Source organism: Protopterus annectens, chromosome 5.part1 (genome assembly GCF_019279795.1).
Source record: "Protopterus annectens isolate FY-2018-M chromosome 5.part1, PAN1.0, whole genome shotgun sequence".
Lineage (NCBI taxonomy): Eukaryota > Metazoa > Chordata > Ceratodontiformes > Protopteridae > Protopterus > Protopterus annectens.
In genome coordinates, this window is record NC_056736.1 from 484,227,200 (window position 1) to 484,247,722 (window position 20,523).

The following is a 20,523-nucleotide window of genomic DNA, read 5'->3' on the forward strand; positions in this document are numbered from 1 at the left end:
TACTCCTGAAGGAAACGTGTCTTATCATCACGACAGAAAAATTCATTCAGCTGCCCCCAGCATCTAACAGTTCCATTTTTCCGAATCACTGTTATAATGTTTGAAATATGCTTCAATATAACCCATACTGTCCACACACCCCACCCCCATCCATGCATTTCTTCCATCATGCATTTTCTTTAAATCGTACTTTAATACAAATTGAAAGGAAAACACAAATCTTTAATTCAGGTTCTTTATGTCTGACATTCCGAGTTGCAGGTTTAATTTTCTTTTTAATTGCTTATCCAAGTTTCTTTCCAATGTGTATCTAATTCATCAATAAATATTTCCTAAGTTTCAAAAGTTACTTCACCAAAGTCTCCTGACCTTTAATGTGTCAGCACCCTTATGTCTAGTGAGAAAATAACATTGCCTATAATCTCATCTCTGTCTACAGTAACATTGTTTTTATTTATTTTCCTGAATCTACTGTCCTTTAGCTCCTGTCAAACAGCTCTCTTTTCATTCTTTTGTTTTTTTGTTTTTTTTATCTCAGGATGTGATGATTTATTCCCTTCATTACTGACCTCCATGCCACCCTGTTGGAGAGGTGTGAACTTAAAACGGGTTATTCTACCAGCTGGACACCATGATAGCTCCTCACTGTATCTTGATTCCCTCCCAGATTGCCATCTGTCTCATCTTCTAACTGCTCTTCAGTAACACACTCCATTACAGCGCTACAGCTTGCCTCATTTCCTTCTTTTCAGTTTTTCTTTCCTCAACAGTTAATCAAAAAATCAGTGTCAAAACCTTGGTTTTCCTGCTGTATAAGGGCAGTTTCATCTAACCCTTGATTTTCTTTCCATGCTGTCCCATATGGCCTCTGCTACCATGTTTTCTCCTTCCTATATCACAACAATCTCTAAACCCCCGCAGCAGACTTCCAGTGCCACCTAATGGCAGAAAAATATTAGGTGAAGTTCTCTGGGGTCCTTATCAGTCTGATGTCTACCTCAAAAAAAGGCTGCTGTTCTAGTGGGACTACTTGGTCTGAAAAATAACCAAAAAATAAGTAAATAAATAAATGGATGGATAAATTGATGAGGGTCGTACATTTCCTTTCTTTTGTCTTTTTATTATAGACATGGTTTATATGGGAGGTCCATCAAACAGGCTTAATTAATTTATCTCAATGTGTGTGGTTGGGAGCTGAGATTCAATACATTTATTCATGCTGGAGTAAAATGAGAGAGAGAGAGAGAGAGACACACAAGAAGAGTGATAGAAGCAAAACTTTGTACGTAGATTGGCTGGTTGAGTGTGTATGCATATTGTGTTTTACTGGGAAGCTGAAGAAATGCAAGTAAATGGCTTTTACGTAATCCCAAAAGTCAGTTGGTTGTGCTTGCACCTTGTGACACACTGATTGCCAGTTGTTTGAAAAGGCAAGTGCTCCAATGTCTACTAGCTTATCTTACAGAACTAATATCTGAAGGTCTGGAGTAACAGAAATTGATGAGTTTCAAGAATAACAGTTTTTGAATAAATCCTCTGCATTCTAACACACCTACATCCCTGCCTTCCCCCTTTATCTTTTTCCATCTGCCCCACATCATATTGCATGCATGTGTGGATTCTTTTTCCACCACGGGTACACAACTTTCCTGTGAAATAAACAATTTTGGAAATCTAGGGAATTGTTAGTTCTTACAATCTGCTACCTGTGTCCCCTGCTTCACTCTGTATCCTTCCTGATCAACATGATCCCTTCACATTTCCCTGACATGACCTTAACCACCAGTGTCATGTCCCCTTTGTCTGATCCAAGTTAGAAGCACTCTATTTTATCTAGTTCTGGTCACACTCCTCCCTCTCCAGCCCATGTATCTTTAACACATCTTTCTTCTAAATTCCTTCCATTGTCCTGATGTCTTTGTCCTTATATGGTCTCTAAAACTTTTTGTACTATCCAAGGTGCAATCTGACCAAGGCCATGGAGTGTAAAAGCCTTAGCTCATAGCTTTAGGAATCTATCCCCTTGAAGATATACCCCAGCATTCTGTCTGGTGCTACAACAGCAATGCACTCTGCTCTCTGTGGTTGTCCCAGTTGCAGTAACCTCCCAGCTTTCATTTTCCTACTATGCTGCCATTATCTCCAATCTCTGTGAATGATGCATCCATATCAAAGTTGTTGTGGCCTAAGTGTTGTAGCACGATCTCCGAGATGATATATTTAAGTTGCAGGGGGTGTGGGGGGTGCAGGGGGGCTTGTTTTACTTGGTTTTTTTTTGTTCCACTTTTTAATTTTGAGATTCCAAAATCTTGATGTTTTGAGTTTGGTATTTCAAAACCCGGGATTTTGTGCTTTCAAAATTAAAAAGTGGACCCTATACCACATACAGATATGTGCAAAACTAATATTGTGGATGTCAGAAAGAGGAAGGGAATAAGTTAAATTAATAATAATATTTTTTTAATCATTTTGGTATGTTTGTGCTATGCACCTCAGTGAGCAAACATGTTTAATTGAAAAATAAAAAAAAAAAAAAAAACATTTTATAATATTTGAAGAGAATAAAAAAGAAATACGCTTGTTGAGATAAATAAACCGCTGGAAATAGAAATGAAAATGTGTAACAGCAAACACCAGTGGAATAAAACAGTGCCAGGAGTTATAAAAAATGTTTATTCGCTCATAAAATTAAAAAGGTAAGCGCTTTCACAACTGCATAGAAGAGCTCCATGCTCCAACCATGGCCAGCAACAATGGGTCTCATCGGTGATCTGTGGCTATCCTTATGGATCTTTGTAAGAGCCTGTATGTTCTCTATATTTGTTGAGAAGCACTTACGTCCAATCTTAGATAGGAATGAGGTAGTGCTGAAGGACTCCAAACAGTTTTTAAGAGATCTCTTTGACTATATTAAAATGCAACTGACAGATCTGAGGTACCTGCTGATCACTATGGATGTACAGTCAATGTTTACCATGATTCCTAACCAGACTGGCTTGATTTATGCGGGTAGTACAGTGTTTATGATCCTTCAGTGTGTCACCTGATAGATCTTTGTATGAGAATAGTACTTGAGAAAAAAATCTTTGTCTTTGATGATGTTTATTGCCAACAAAGAGATGGCGTGGCGATGGGCCCCTCCAGTGCCAATAGTTACACCAGTATGGTCATGGCTCAATGGGAAGAGGAGTGTATGTTTTCAACACCAAGTTTTCATCAATATGTCTCATTCTATTGTAGATTTGTGGATGACCTGTTCCTTGTTTGGACAGGCTGTCCTGATGAGTTAGTCAAGTTTCATCAAGATTTGAATTCCTCTACCAGTTTTTTTAAATTTTCTCTGGACTATTCAGACACTCAAGCTGAATTTTTGCATGTGCTTTTAACCAGACAGGTTGATGGTTACCTCTGTACTGGCATGTATAGGAAACCCTGTTATAGGAATTCCCTGTTGCATCGAGATAGCATGCACCCATCACATATGTTTAAGAATATAGTTAAGGGACAGGGGTTGAGAACCTCTAGGCTGAATGGGACAGATGATGGTTTTAAATCTGAGTTGTTATGCTTAAAAGGCAAGCTGACTGACAGAGGCTATAAAGAAAAAGAGGTTGATGATATACTTTGTAGCATACCTCCGCTTAGATCCAGCAGAGCCAGACTGTACTACTCTGAACACTCCACTGATTCCAATGGTTGGAGACAAACTCCGATTAGACCTACTAATATCTCTGTTCGTCTAACTTACACCACTGATACTAGGATGACAATGAATGTTATTAAGAGTCACTGGAACAGATCTACAACTGACCCCAACATCCAGAGGCTTGTAGGTGATGCTCCCAGGCTCTTCTATAAGAATAAGAAAAATCTAAAAATGTATTATGCTATCCAGATAACCAGAAATATGGTGTGTCTGAATGTGGAGCCAGTACATTGGCATGTACAGCATGTAATTTTTGTACCTATGTAGACAGTAGTGGGTGTTTTCATCATCCTGATAATGGATGTAGGTTTGATTTTAAGGTACACACAACCTGTCTGACTCCACATGTGGTCTACCTTGCCAGCTGCATGGTCTGCCAAGCATTTTGTGTAGGCAAGATGGATAGACCTCTGAAAGACAGGATTAGAGAGCATTTATACAGTATCCATTGTCCTTCTGCCAACAATGCCTTGTCCAAACATGTTATGACCTCTGATGTGAGACACTCTTTTAAGTTCATGGTGATTGATAGGATAAACTCCAGTGTCCAAGGTGGTGATATTAGAAACCTTACTGAAATGAGGGATATCAACAGGATGATTAAGTTAAGAGCAGATCAGGGCAGTGGTCTTAATGAAAAAGTCCCATAAAGACCTATTGTAAAGGAATGAAACCTTAGAAAGTAATAACTGCTGAGTGTTATTAAAATATAAAATATATATAATGCCATTATATACATTTTTATTCATATACATTTCTTATATATTATATGTATATTGTTGCATTATTTTATATTACTTTTTATAGTACTTGCTTCAAACAAATCAATGTTGGATTAGTGCTGAAAGTGTATTGACGCATTTTTCAGGAATGTTTGAGTGATTTTACTTCCTATACAGGTTTTTTCAGTTTAATTGTTTTTTTTTTATTATGCATATGCTATATCTATGCTTGATTTAATATAGTGCTTCAAGTGATTATTTCAACCTGTTTGCCTCATTTGTTTGATGTTTGCATATATAAGTATGCTAGTTCATTCATTTTCTGTAGAAGGTCTGATGAAGCAGATGTGAACGCACTTACCTTTTTAATTTAATGAGTGAATAAACATTGCTTTACAATTCTTGGCACTGTTTTATTCTGCTGGCGTTTGCTGTTACACATTTTATAATATTTGTCAGAAATGTATTATGGGATGTTGCATTGAGTCCGTACAATGGTACACTGGTGCTGAGGCCCTGGTCATACGTCTATGAACTGTGTAGTTTACAGGCTGTCAGCATGACTATGTATGCAAATGAGGTGGATGTCTTGAATAGCAAAAAGGAGTAAGGGTGTCCACAAATCCACTTTATGTAGGCTCCCACTCCATGTAGATATTTCCACTGGATGTTGATGCCAGCAAGGGGGGGGGGGGTGTCCCATTACTTTTAGGATTTTTAATTGCTGGTGGTCGTGTTTGCTGTGCTACCACATGCCAGCGAGCACATATCTTTTCCCCTGCCCCCTGAGGTGAGGGCCAGAAATATGCAAAAGTTCTACCATGTAGCACACTACCTTGAAGTACTGGGTGCCATAGATTGCACTCATGTACACATCAGGCACCACCTGGTGATCAGGGTCGAATCTATGTCAACCACAAGGGGTACCACTCCATCAACTGCAGGTCATGTGCAATGTTCAGGAGATTATTCTGAATGCGTGTGCTGGCAGCCATGGCAGTTATCATGACTCCCATATCTGGCACACATCACAGCTATACAAGATGCTTGTTAGGGGAGACATCCCACATGGCCATTTACTGGGGGACGCTGACTACGCCCTGGAACTGTGGATGATGACAACCATCAGAAATGCACACACACCCACCCACAGAAGAATGCCATAATGAGGCACACGCAGAAACTAGGGACATTATAGAGTCTGTGTTTGGGCTTCTGAAGCCATGGTTCCAGGGCCTAGATATATCTGGTGGAGCCCTGCAGTATTCTCCAACCACATGTGCACATATATTCACAGTAGGTGCTATGCTGCACAGTCTGATCCTGTGGAAACAGCTGCAGCAGGATCAGGAATGGGTAGGGATACACAGTCTCCCACCAGTGCCTAGGTCACTACAGCCAAAGTCATAGGAGGACTTGGAGAGAAACCCCCTGCTGATGTCCCTGTAGACAGATCTAGGCATGTTCAGTATGCCCTGGCTTTGGCTAACAGACAAGCATAGCACAATCACTGACAACCTAGGGACAACTAACTCCTACCCACATACAAAAATTAAAACTGATGCCAGGCAACCTACACATCCTGTACCTATCCATGTACTGGCTATGTAATGCTTGCATCTGACACAGTCAGCCCTGAACTACAATTGTGTCGCCTACTGCATTGCAAGGTAAGTAACCTACACAGTACTCATAAAGATTATTATGATATGGCATTGTATGTAGGGATCTGGTACATTATGCAAGTAAATATAGTGGGCTACTTGGAGAGAAATAGCATCCATATGGGACTACAGATACCCATTCCACTATCATGTTTCTATTACTATTCACTAGGCCTCATGCATGGAATATTCATGCAGTTCTACTGCATCAGATTACTGGTACACCAGTCAAGGTAGATGTTAGACAGTGGAGTTACATGATAGTCAGACTACTGCGTATCCCAGCAGAGCATGTGGTGTTGCTCCTCCCATGCTGAACATAGCAGTGCTCCCTTGTAACTGCTGTAACTCATCAATGGTATATCAGCATTCCAGCAGGGTGATATAGGGGAGAAATGTTTCCTGACGGTACTATTAGCATTGCAGAGAGAAAGGCATATCACAGATGACTGGAGAATAAGCATACTCATGCCAGTGCACAAGAACAAAGGGGACATCCACAACTCTGGGCAATACAGATGCATCAAACTCCTATCACATTGCATGAAAGTTCTGGAGAAGGTTATTGATAAACGGATAAGCAGAGTAGTAGAATGTTAGATGGGAGATGACCAGTTCAGATTCCGATCAGGATGCAGCACAATTGACTCAATGTTTGCACTGAGACAGATACTTGAGAAGTAGCTAGAGATGAGGAAAGTGTCAAACTGGGCATTCATAGACTTGGAGAAAGTATACATCATGGTCTCAAGAAAGCTGCTCTGGGCAGTACTGTGGTGGTTTGAAGTCCCAGACATATTGGTAGAATTAGCACAGGCTATGTACAAGGACCCAATGACTCAAGTATGAACAGCGTTCAGCCTCACAGACTGGTTCCCAGTGGTAGTGGGTGTACACCAAGGTTTAGCTCTGAGCTCATTGTCGTTCAGACTGGTGATGGACTACATCAGCAAACAGGTAGGAGGGGACAGATCAACAAAGTTGCTGTATGCAGACAATGTGGCATTACAGGCAGATTCTTAACTAGAACTTCAGCAGCGGATAGGAGAATGGAATGCAAAACTAAAGGCACATGGGATGAAACTAAGCACAGATAAGACAGTTTTAATGGCAGCAAATTTGGGAAATTAGAAGAAGCTGAGAATAGAGATAGCAGGGAAGATAGTGGAACAGATAAACAGCTTAAAGTATCTGGTAGGGTGGTTGAGGAGAAAGGAAGTCTGAATGAAGAGGTCAAAGCTAGAATCAGAGGGGCTGCAGCCAACTGGCATAGAGTTTCAGGAGTAGTCCATGACATAAGAATGCCAAAGAAGCTGAAAAGTAAAATATACAAGACAGTAGGGTAACCAGTACTACTGTATGGTACAGACACCTGGGCAGTAAAGGCAGAACAGTTGAAGAAGCTAGAGGTGATGGAAATGAAATGCCTGAGAAGGGTGGTAGGATGCATACTGTGGACAGATAAAGAAATGAGGACGGACGAGCAGAAGCCAAAGTAGCTCCAATTGCAGAAAAGATCAAAGAGAACAAATGATGGTGCTTTGAGCACATGTGCAGAAAATCAAAAGATAATCTGGTGAGGAAGATTTGGGACAGACAGGAAGAAGGTAAGAGGAAGCGAGGGCATCCTGCAAAGAGGTGGATGAATTGTGTGAAAGAAGATTTGCAATAGTCAGGCATCAGTCTTGAAGAAGGTAGGAGTGTGGCACTGAATCAAAAGAGTTGGTGACAGTTAACATGATACCCCGACCCCATGTAGAAAAATGGGAAAAAGGGGGCTGATGATCATTATAATGATATTTATGCAGGTGATTGTGTGATGAATGACCCTTGTCTGTCAAGCAGCTTGTGTGGCTCAAAGGACTAGGGCAGTTAACTTGTGGGATGGTGTTTGTGTTTCTAATCTAGAAGTATACACTTCTTTTGGATGTGAGGTATTATGTTGTGTTTTACAGACTGTTAGTCTGTGTGTGGTGTGACATTATTAACCTCTATCACATATTAATTACATCACACAACTTCAGTAAGTCTTAACCAATTTGAGTGAAGTGCACCAGTGCATAAACTGGAACAGATGTCATTTTGTGCAACACACAAAATCCCACACTGGAGTACAGGTAGGTGTGGTAGGAGTCAGTTTATAAGTAGCAAAAATTCCACTGGGCTTGCTCATACACTTAGTTAAGCAAAGTGCAATTATGTTGGCTCCTCGCTTAAAATGACTTTTTTTATATATAGATATGTCTATAGATACATAGATATATGCATACATATCCATCTGTCACTATCTCTCTCTCTCTGTATAGATATATATCTATCTCTATATGGATATATAAATATACACATGCGCGTACACACACACACACACACACACACATATATGTAATATATGTGTATATATATATATATATATATATATATATATATATATATATATATATATATCTATATATATATATATATATATATATATATATATATATATAAATCATACACACACACACACGTCATACGCGCACACCTCTATTTATATTTACATCTCTGTTATATACATAACTATATATGTTTATATGTGTGTGTATGTCTGCATTGTCCTACATACCATGATAATGATAAGTAAAGCTGAACTATGACACGTATATAATATTGCTCAAAGGAACAAAAGTAAGGGCTCAACACAAGATAATGTACTTATTTACAGCCCCCTGCGCCTCCTGGATGTCACCACACATACACCAACAGGTGAACAACTGGTGTAATGTATAATGTTCTCTACACAGTCATTGACAAGGCACATTGTTTTTGTCCACAGGCTTGCCCATCTAAATGCAAACAGCCACATATGGCCAAAATGGCTACTGTAGCCACATAGCTAGGATAAGAAACAGTTATCTCTGATTGCTAGGCTACTAGATGCAGATAACAATAAGAAGCAATGTTACTCTGCAGGCCACACATACTATTCAACACAATCTTAGTTTATGAACTCCACAAGTAGTTTACCTGCAGTCATTCATAGGTTCATAGGTTCATAGGTAGATACTAGGCTATCTGCCCTAGGGCATTTATAAGCCTAGCCAGAGTGTATTTGGCTTCCGCCTCCCTATTAGATTAGCCTACTGTGCCTCTGTAAAGTAGGTCACAGAAGGTACCCTTTTAAGATTAGTTTACTGTGCCTCTGTCTAGCAGGGACACAGAAGAGATCCCAGGGGTGAATTTGCGATTTCCCATCCACGTGTCCAGATTTTGCTTGAAGAGGGTCAACGAGGGGCTATGTCTAACATAAATTGAGATTCTATTCCAGAGTGAGGAGAGCCTCTGGGAAATGAATCTGCCCCTCCAGCATGTCCTATTTATTTTTGTGCTGAGGTTTAGGTCCCTGGAACATGTAGCTCTAAGGGACTTGGATTTTTTGAGGTGGAGCATGTCCATTAATTCTGGGTTTGACATGGCTTTGTACGTCAGGCATAGATCGCCTCTGAGTAGGCGGTAAGCAACTGAGTAGAGCTGGAGTTTCTTTAGTCGAGCTGCATAGGACATCTGTTTGTAGCCCATGATCCTCTTGGTGAGGTACTTTTGGGGTCTCTCCAGTTGCTGCAGGTGTCGGGTAAGGTACATCCCAAAAGGGGCATTGTATTCAATTAAGGGCCTGATGAGGCACAATGACCTCTCTTGATCTAGATGTGAACCCTTTTGTGATAAGGTGGGCTATATAGAAGGTCTTTCTAACCACTTTGGCAACATGATTATCAAAGGTGAGATTACTATCTGTGTTGGTCCCCAAATCTCTAATTACTTCTTCCATACTTAATGGATTGCCACCTATGTGGTAATTTGTGGGCACCTTGTTTTTCCCAAAGGGAATGACTATGCACTTTTTAGCATTTAGCTTGAGGCCGTGGCTCTGGCACCAAGCATCTGTCTCTGTGAGACCCTTTTGGAGGATGCTTGTGTCAGCTGGAGATTCGATTATGGCCCCCAGTTTGCAGTCATCTGTGAACTTTGTCAGCCATAATCCCCCCGTGTTAGCCTGAACCTCAGAGAAGTATATACCGAAAAAGAGAGGTCCCAGAACTGAGCCCTGTGGGATGCCACTTGTAACTGGTTTGGAGTTGGACATGCACCTGTGATTCTGACCATATGGGTTCTATCTCTGAGCCAGTTTGCAACCCATCTTATGATATAGGGGTTGATATTTAAGCTGGTAAGCTTATTTATGATGCCCAAGTGGGGTATTGTGTCGAAGGCTTTTGCGAGGTCCAGGTAGAACAAACACAGTTACAGTTACATATTTACAGTTGTTTCATAGTTACAGTTGTACAAAAGAAACTTCAGCTGTGGCACGTGCAATAAGTACTGTGATCTGTAGTGCCTAATACTAGTTCGGTAGGGATTCTAATTTCACTTCAGGCCACTTGGTGTGTGTGTGTGTGTGTGTGTGTGTGTGTGTGTGTGTGTGTGTGTGTGTATGTTTGTGTGCACCTCCTTGCAAAACAAATGAGAATCCTTCATTGACTACCAAACTGCAATGGTTCTTCACTTTTTGGCCCTTGCAGTTGATTCCATCCTCCAAACTCCTGTTTTCCACAAGGCCTGCTGAGGTCATGTACCTTAAGACTACCAACTGCCATTCTAAAGTCAGACATTACCTATGGTGCATGTGTTAAGTACTGTGATTTGTAGTGTGTACCTTTAGACAGGTAGGGGTTCTAATCTAATTTCTGCCAACCTAGAGTGCAGTGTTCTGTAAAAATTAATTGGTAGTGGTGCTTTTCTCACTATAGCCAGATTTGTACATGTGGATGTTGGAGCATTTAACATCAGCATATGGGATCATAGGATCATTGGACTTTACTAGCCTAATATCCATAGGGCCCTTACAATCTTAGCCAAGTTCACACCATTATTTACATGTTCAGCACATATTTCCCCATCAACGAGAACACAGGCAGAAGCCCTGTGGTGAAATGATGGTCACCCAGCCAATCATACAGGTTGCATCTGAAGAGGGCCAATGAGGTGCTCTCTTTGGCATTAGGTGGTAGTCTGTTTCAAAGGTTTATTAAAGTCTGGTAGACATATCTCTCCCACCAGCATGTATTAGTAATGTCACATGCCAGGTTAATGTCCTTACAGCTAGTAATCCATGTACCATTCCGCCTACATATATGCAGCATTTCCAATACAGCAGGGTCAGACACTGCCCCTTATGCAAGGCAGAGATCACCTCTGAGTAGTCATTTTCACTCAGGCTACAATGACAGTTATTTCAGATAATCCCCATAGGACAGATGCTGAAGACGTGAAGTTCCCTTATAAGGAACCTCTGTGTTGTGTGCAATTGCTACTAGTGCTTGGAAAGGTACATGACAAAATGGCCATTGCATTCAAATATTAATTTGTTGAGGCTAAGTACATGGAGGTTATACCTATGTCATTTTTGGGGGAAATGCCTTATGACATGAGGAAGATATAATTCCCTTCTTACCACTAGGGAAACATGGTGGTGTTAGGTAAAGTAGATGTAAACCTGTGTGGCCAGGCCTGTGTGCCCAGGTCTATCACCCCTGAGTATATACATCAGGTGTTGCTACTGATGTGCTACTTACCAGGAACATTGGTGCTACTAATGGAAATTATACTGCATACATATCTGCATGGAGTTTATGACCATGGGTATGTCAACTAGCATTTGTTCATGAAGACCCTCTTGTAGGATATTGACATAACTGAGAGATTTTATGACTGCTCACAGTTTGCAGGCATCAGCAAACCTTGTCAGCCACAGGCATTCACTGTGTGCTTGTACTTTGGTTAAATGGATTGCAAGGAGTAGAGGACACAGGACTGAGCCCTGTGGAACACTGCTGGTTACAGATCCACTATTGGAGGTCGATCCCCGTATTTTGAGTATGAGTTCTATCAATGAGCCACTTGGTGACCCCTCTAATGATATTAGTCTTGAAGCCTAATTGGGTGATTTTGTCAATGATGCCTAATTGGGGGATAATTTCATATTGCTTGACTAAGTCCTGGGGATCATAAGCACAGATGTCCCCTAATGCAGGTCCTCGGTGATCACCTCATAAATGTCCACCAGGATTAACAGGCATGATCTTCCTTTCAGTAATCCAAACTGTGCAGGGTCAACTGTTTGTAGATTACATATATCTTTGCTAATAGGTCTATAGTTCCTGTGGTCGGTGGATGCACCACCTCTGTGCAATGGGGTAACAGTTGCCATTTTCCAGTCAGCTGGGATGCAGCATGTGGTTACACTATGATTGCAAGGAGTTTACAATGATGATAGTATTACTTGTTGGATCTCATGTAGGATGTAGCCCGGGATGTTAGCAGGTCCAATAGATGCTGTGTTTCCTCCTTAGAGTAGCCATTTATGACCTGCTCTGTAGATATAGAAGGTATGGGACAGGCTTCAGGGATGTCATGTGGTACATGTGGTGGGGAAAGAGGTGTGAAGTTGTCACAGAACCTGTTGGACAACAGGTTAGCTATATCTACAGGCTCATTATATGTGGTATCATTAAGTACAAGTTCACCAACCATCTAGGCTTTTCCTCTTAGGTTACACATGTAACTATACTATGCCTTGTCATTGTCCTTTGTGGAAGAGGCTGATTTTGTCACATAATATTTTGCAAGATGTCACAACAACACTATTTGCTTGTTTTAACTGAGGAGAGTGTGCTTCCATTTTAGGGGACTGTCACACAATAATGTCCACTTCTTATTGTCCAGCCTGCAAATAGCACTTGTCCCCCAGACAGGTTTGCTTTGGCATGAGGAGCTTGTTTTCCTCCTGTCAGGTACAGCCAAGTATATTAAGTTGTATACAGGTGCTTGCATAAATCATTGGTGTAGAGTTCAGCATAGTTGCCTGTTCCATCTAAGGGGAAGGTGCAGTCATGCTATTTATACCATCAATAGGAGGCTGTAATTTGCTATGTTGAAGTGTATAACTGTAATTGCTTCAAGGAGGGGGAGGATTCAGGTGTGACACTCACTATTATTGACACCGATTTGTGGTCCGATCTCACTAGGGTGGAGGTACTACACTGGTCATCCAGATTGGTAAGCACCTGATGCAATCTGTTATCTCCCCTTGTGGGGAAGTCACAGCAGTGGTTCAGGGCATTGTAGTTAAGGACATGGACTAACCTTTGGGTAAGTGAGTTTGAGCACAAGTAACCAACACAGTTGGTGGATAGTTAAAGTCACTCCAAACCACTGTGTTGCGATGCATCTTGTTAGACACAAGTAGATTCAAATAAGCACAATGGGATTCTTGATTCATAGAGTTGCTCCTGTAGCTGGAATTGTATTGAGTGGGTGCTCTTCCAACAGTGAATAACACCTGCAGAGTCTCCAGGGAATCACACTGTTTAACCAATCTGGATGTGTATCTGTCTTTAATGACTATGTATATACCACCTGCATTACCTTGCACACTGTTAAGTTTGAGGTCTGAACATCTGAAAGGACGTGTTGCCTGCTATGGCTGTGCTGCTTTCTACATCTTTGAACCAGGTGTTTGTGATTGTGCAAATGTCTGCATATTCCAAGGTGGCGACACCTTCCAGTGAGTGGAGCTTAGTGTTGGCATTCCTAGCGTGTAGCAGCATGACTGTAATGTTGTTTGAAGATGATGTTTTCTCACTAAAAAGTTTTTCCTTGAGACACTGCGTATTAGATGCACTATGGGAATGCCAACAGCTTTGGCCAGTACACAAAATCCCATGGATAACAGATGAAGACTATGTCTGCCAAAGCATTGAGGTCTGTTGAGGAAGTCATCCCAGGCTGACTTGTAGTGGATCCTATGCAATGACACCACACGCTTAGCCAATTATTGACTTCAGTCATTTTATGTGCCTACTGAGCCATTATCCTAGGTGAAAGTCAAATGCAGCTGAAAGCTATGAGCATACACACTAGACACACAGAATCCATACGCTCAGTTATGTCTCTGCATACAGTCCAGTGAGGTTTGTCTCAAGTTGTATCCACCAACAGGAACTATGACATCATCATAACATTACCTGATGTTGACAGACTTGAGTGCATGTGTGGTATGGCATATCCTGGCACCTCACAGACAGCTAACTGTGGCCTTTCCCATATGTAGCCTGGTGAGAGGGACATAAGTGTGTCTCATGACGTAATCACCTATGAATAATTGGTTTGATTTTGTATTTTTCCTCAGGTGTTTCACAGGTGAGACAGTGCTGCGTGAGCTATTATGTGTACTGTGTTCTGCAGAGGTATGATTATGTGTACTGAGTGTGTATTTGGGTTTCTGAGGTGTCTGTTGTTTGAGTATGTGTCTGGCAAGGAGCTTCATACATGCAGGTGTGTGTGATGTGGATGTGGTTGGAATAGGAGGTGAGGTGTGCATGTTCGCAAACTGCTCATTGTCATATGTACTGACTATTGTGTGAGACACCATGGAATCAAGATTTGTAATATAGTCACATCTCTCACACATTGTATTTGAGTGGCATAGGAGTAAAGGGGTTTACACACTTTCCACATTTCATTGATAATGCCATTAGCAATAGAGTCTTGCTTGTGTGTACATCACAGCAGGCCATCGTTAGACACTGGCCTGACAGATGCTGAAATGCAACATATCACCTTTATGTAGTTCTCCTAAGGTAAAGCAGCACCTGACAGTGTGCCATAACATGGTTGAGTAAGTATGATGCTTTGCCAGGCATGTGGCACTTGCATTAACTATAATCCTGCTATTAGGCATTGTTGCAATAGCATACCTACAAATGTGACAGTGTGCAACTCCAGCAAAGTTAGGGTCATGTTGCTACACCCTTGGGGTTCACAGCATCAAACACACTGTCTGTAGGCTCTTCTTTCAGTGAAGATATGGATGTCCGTGCATGCAAAGAGAACTGGCTCAACTATGCAGTCATAATATTGGCCTTGCAACTCTGCAATGCCTGTCAAACAACCGGAGAGCAAACTGTATGCAGTGTGACATGATGTGGGAACACAGACATGTGTTCCGGTAACAAAAATGTATAATACAACATACCTAGGACATGTTGGAGGTAGAAACACTGGCCAAATCTGGCCACTCCTTTGCAGTATGCCTCAGATGGGTCTATATTAGAAGACCAAAAGTTTTAAATCACGAACGCTCTAAAGAGCGAAAATGCCGGACCTCAAAATCATTATTGTGGGGGGCTGCACCCACCACACTCCCCACTAAATATATATTCCAACTCCAAGATTGCACTACAGTGAGGAAAGGGCAAATATTCTGATCTTCACTGTACTGCGATCTCAAATAAAGCACTTCGAGGTCCGGCACTTTTACTCTTTAGAGCTTTCCCGATTTCAAACTTTCGGTCTTCTAATATAGAACCAACTTCAGATCCATGTCATGTAGATGTCCACCATTAAGCTGTTGGAGGTCAGGATGCATGAATTGCTGTGAAAGTGTCACCTAACATGGATCACTGCTGCTGTGGTGCTTGTTCAAGCAACTTTGGAGGTTTATGTCACCTTACATTGAATATTATGTTATGACACTGCAGTTGAGCTCCTAAACACAATCTGGTCAGTTTCCTTGTGAAATCCTAACAACTCCAGAACACAAGGCATAATACATGTAAACTTCAATGATTGCTCTGGTTGCTAATCAAGGCATCTACCTGGAAAAGGGTATGTCAAGACTGCAGAGCCTTGCACGACATGGGAAAATTATGAGGCTGTGGCCTACTTCTCATCTTGAGCTTGGTACTAACGTTTTGCTTCCGGTGAGTGAAAAAATATAGGAGCATAGTATCCCAGGAGAGAGTGGTTGTGGGAGATCAGCAGCAGTAGTTTCCAGGCATGAGCAATTCAGGGGACTCCCCCTCTTATCAGCATTTTTCACAAGGCAATTGTGTCATTTCAGTACGCACTGCTTGAGTAGTGTCCAACTGCAAAATAACTGTTTAAAAACTCCCTCCTTACCTTTACAGGGTGTACACATTACTTTCCTCTCCATTGATCACCAGTGCTCTCTACAAACACAGATACTTAGAATGACTATTTTCTTGGAAACCATGATGGAATTAACTGCAATACTGAGTTGTACATGCAGTGGCATGCACTGTCCCCAGATGTCCCAGTAGTCTGATAGTTAAAGCCATGAAAAGAATTATCATGGAAATGTTTAGTAAAGATGTAGTATACCTACAGAGACTAGGCCAAACCCAGTTTGTTTTGGTCAAGGGCAGATCATGCCTACCCCAACTAGTGGACCTAATTGCCAGTCATTATCTAGGACAATAACACTGAGTAGTTCACTGCCACAATAAGGCCCGTCACTGGTGACCCTCTCTCACAAATTATTCTTGGGACTAACCCTCTAGCTATTCCATTCTCTGCAGTCACTGCCACTGTCAGTGACCTCAGACTGACTACATGTGCAGATGATTGCAAATTAGGAGCTGTCACTGAATCCCACACAGAACCGACAGTTATCCAGGATAGGCTGACACATTCAGTTGTTGCCATTGACAATTACTAAATGACAAAGAATGCACAGTACTATTCCTTGGGAAGTCATCCACCCCCAGTAAATATTGCAGTATCTGCATATCTCCAACAGCTGACCCTGTAGTTAGGGACTTATGGACACTGAAATTGATCTAGCCCTTGACTTTCATGGTTCAGTAAGATGGGCAATTCATTCAATGTTGCACAACCTATAGGGAAAGGTACGGCATGTAAATCCCAGAATGTCATTGCTACACTGCACTCATCAGACCTATCATTGAGTGCAGTGCCACCTTTGGTATGTAACTATACAGGCATATCCGACAACTGTAACAGCCACAGAGGTTCCACAGTAAACCAATACATACTGTACATAACATGACCTATGCAGACCTTGTCAAGGCCATAACTGTGTATTCTGTCTGCTACATGCTTTGTAGGGGAGATGTATGACTGCCATATAGGGAGGTGTCAAATCCCACTGTGTACCTCCTGCATATCCAAAAAAGGACTAGCATGAGAACTACCTGTTCTACACATCTACATCTTGACAATAGTATAAATAGGACATGCTGGAGAGACAGGTATGTAACCCAGAAACTACACCCTATATGTAACAGGCTCCCCATCCATGTGAAGCACCCTTACGGTTTAATGCACATAATGTGTAAGTTCCACATTGGGATGCAGAACAAGACAATCATAACTGGTTTAGAACACATGTGTCTAATGGACATAGGGACATTGTAGATGGTTCATCTCCCTTGATACAGCTTGTAGATGCCACAGCTCCTAAAACCCTGCTTACACTTTTCAAGGGTATCAGACCTTGTCAGAGATTAGGGATGCATGACTATGCTGAAAGAAGCCATTGTTCTTGTCAGCCTATTATACACATATTACCCTATAGAGCCATGCACCTATAATTTACCTTTCTGAAGACATTTTTCTTCTGTGCTGACATTCCATCTTGTGCTTTGATGTTTATGGGTTTATTGTACTTGTGTACACATAGGTGTGTCCTACAGTTCTATGAGACACCTTTCATTGTATAAGTGTATAACCATTACAACATTATCCATTGTAATGTACACAAAATAATGTGGTTTACTCATTACAAAATTCAGCATACAATGTCTGTCAGTGACCAATACAAGTGGCATGTCAAAGGAAACAATGGATGAAAAAATACATAGTAATTTATATAGTTATTATATAATCACCCAGTGCATCAGCTACATATTTTCATTTCCCTGCACTGATGACAAGGATGACAGGGATGTGGCAGTGGTATGTATCATCACTTGCACAGGGTGTTTTCTGTGGGTGCAGAAGTCCTAGGATGACCTAATCAGTTGGAAAGAGAGTGTCTGAGTCAGGAAGGGAAGCTTGTAAGATGGACCATGGAAATGTGGATTGTGTGTCTGTAGGTGACCTGATTGTGACAGTTGTGTGCGAGTGCCTGCATGAACACAGTCAAGCTCTTTGCTAACCCTAAATGTCTGTATGTCGGACAGCTTTGAGCCATGCATAGTAGAACTGACAGTTCACCGTCTCCACCCCAGCACAGAAAATGACTCTAGCAGGAGCTGCGCTGGCCCCTCCATGCCCAAGGTTAGAACTGGGCTACTACCTGAGTGTGACTGCTATCTACTTGGACCATGTCTTCCACAGACCATGAGACCATGGCCTTCCACATCTTGGTGAGGACAGCACACTCCCCTCTGGAGTGTTTGATGTACTGCCATTATGGGAGTGGGATTGTGCATGGTCACGTAGACTTTCAGCTGATGTAGTTGCTGACCTAAGTCCAGAAGTCCAATACTCAACTTCAATTAGAGGTTCCATCACAGACAATGTGCATTCCAAGACAGATCATGTGCCATCTGTTTCAGACCAATGTCTTTCCACTGCATCAGTTAACTGATCCAAAGAATCAGCAACATGATGGAGGCAGTCACAGATGTCAGACTGTGCTGCATCCATAACCCTGAGCATTCATCTGGAGTTCCTTTGGAAACATGCTTGTGTCTCCATGATGGCCCTAAACATACTCCAAGTGACATGTGGTGAGACACCTGCAACAGGTGGTGAAGGGACAGCAGGCCTCCTATGAGCATCTATCAATCTGCCTGTGTGCAACCTTGCCAGCTCTTTGGCTCTGGCCAGTATTGACACTCACTGAAGCTATAGTAGCCACACTTTGCTGTTCAACGTCCCCATCCTCTGACTGTCCAATATTTGTGGCCTCAGGGGACTGGGTATGCATATTTATGCTGACTGTGTACGATGATAATGAGGGCAGAAGATGGATGTAAACCTCTGTGACAGATTCAGCCTCCACAACCCCCACCTGTGCCTCACCTTGACCACCATCATTATCAGAGTTTGAAAAGGCACTGACATCAAGTTGTGAAGGGGACAGAGACCAACCTCCCCGGTCACCTGTGATAAAAAGGGAAAAGCAGTACATTAATACCTGCACTACTATGCTCTGCAGTACTATCTTACAATATATTTTGTACTGTATACACTGCTGTTACTACTGCAGACTTGTTTAACCCCAAGCCTCATGCAGTTGGACATGAAGACATTCATTTCTAACAACCATCTATAGTTACTTGTAAATAACAGCTCTTTACACAGGAATCTCATGAGCAACACAGATGTACAGTGTTGACATTTGGCAAAACTCTGCAAAGTTAACACATATGACAATCTGTAATGTCCTGACAATACTGTGAAATCTACCAGTGTGCTCACACATACAACCCACAGTCAGAATATATCTGTGCAGTTGGCAAACATGCAGACAGTACATAAATCTGAACAGCAGGCCAGGGATGACACTTGAATGCCACTTTAGAGAATACATTGCACTAAATCTACATCTCTAACAAAACAGTGCTGGCCTACCCAGGAGCAGGAGCACAACCTCATACGATTCCTGATGGTCCTGTGAAAATTTGAGGGAGAGGTAATATAAGCAGCATCACATGTTGCACTATAACAAGGTAATATGTCCAAAGATCCCTCATTTACAGTAGCTGCTATGCTAATTGGTATGTTGGTCACAATCTGAGCATGACATTTGAAGTGCTGCTATCCTCCACCCCCAAAAAAAGACTTGACAGACACCCTCGTAAAATGTACACCCTGACACACTGAATGCTAAAGTATTCCAATGGAGATCCAACTAAGCATAACTGGATGTTCTGCGTGTGTGGAAATGGCAACACCGACATCCACAACATACTGTGTGATGGATGCCTAGGAGCTGTACTGTGTTCCTAGGTTCAGCAGGAATTCCTCAGTGGCTGACAGTAGCTGTTCTGCCGCAGGCCTTCCACCAGTGACACTATGATCCCTGGCCACATCATCTGCTATTCTGCTTGTGGCATTGATTATATCTGTGGCAAAGTGAAACACCTACTCATATGTCCTGTTCTAGTGGCCAATAGCATTTATATCACAGAACAGGTCAGCCAACAATGCTGCCTGATCTTCCCTGTTTGCCCTCCCTCTGGACAGCAGGAACTGATGGTGTTGACGCAAGGTCTCCAGGATGATATAATTTTCAGCATCTGTAAAAGGGCCCTGGCGTTGAGGATACATATTTCTTGAAAGACAACAGAATGGGAACACATGTCAGGATCACATACGTGTGACTACAGTATGTAGAGATACATCAATAAAGGATGGCTAGCAGTATTCACTGTTAATTGCACATGCCATATTCAACAGTGTTTAAACATACAAAGGGTGTGAATGTAAGTAGGATAGTAGCAATAGAAAGCAATTCCTGTTTGTCCCATGATAGATACTGATGATCCAACACAGGAGTTCATTTGTAGTGTGGCCCCTAGGGGTAACCCCCCCTTATAATATATAAAAACAACAGCGCCAA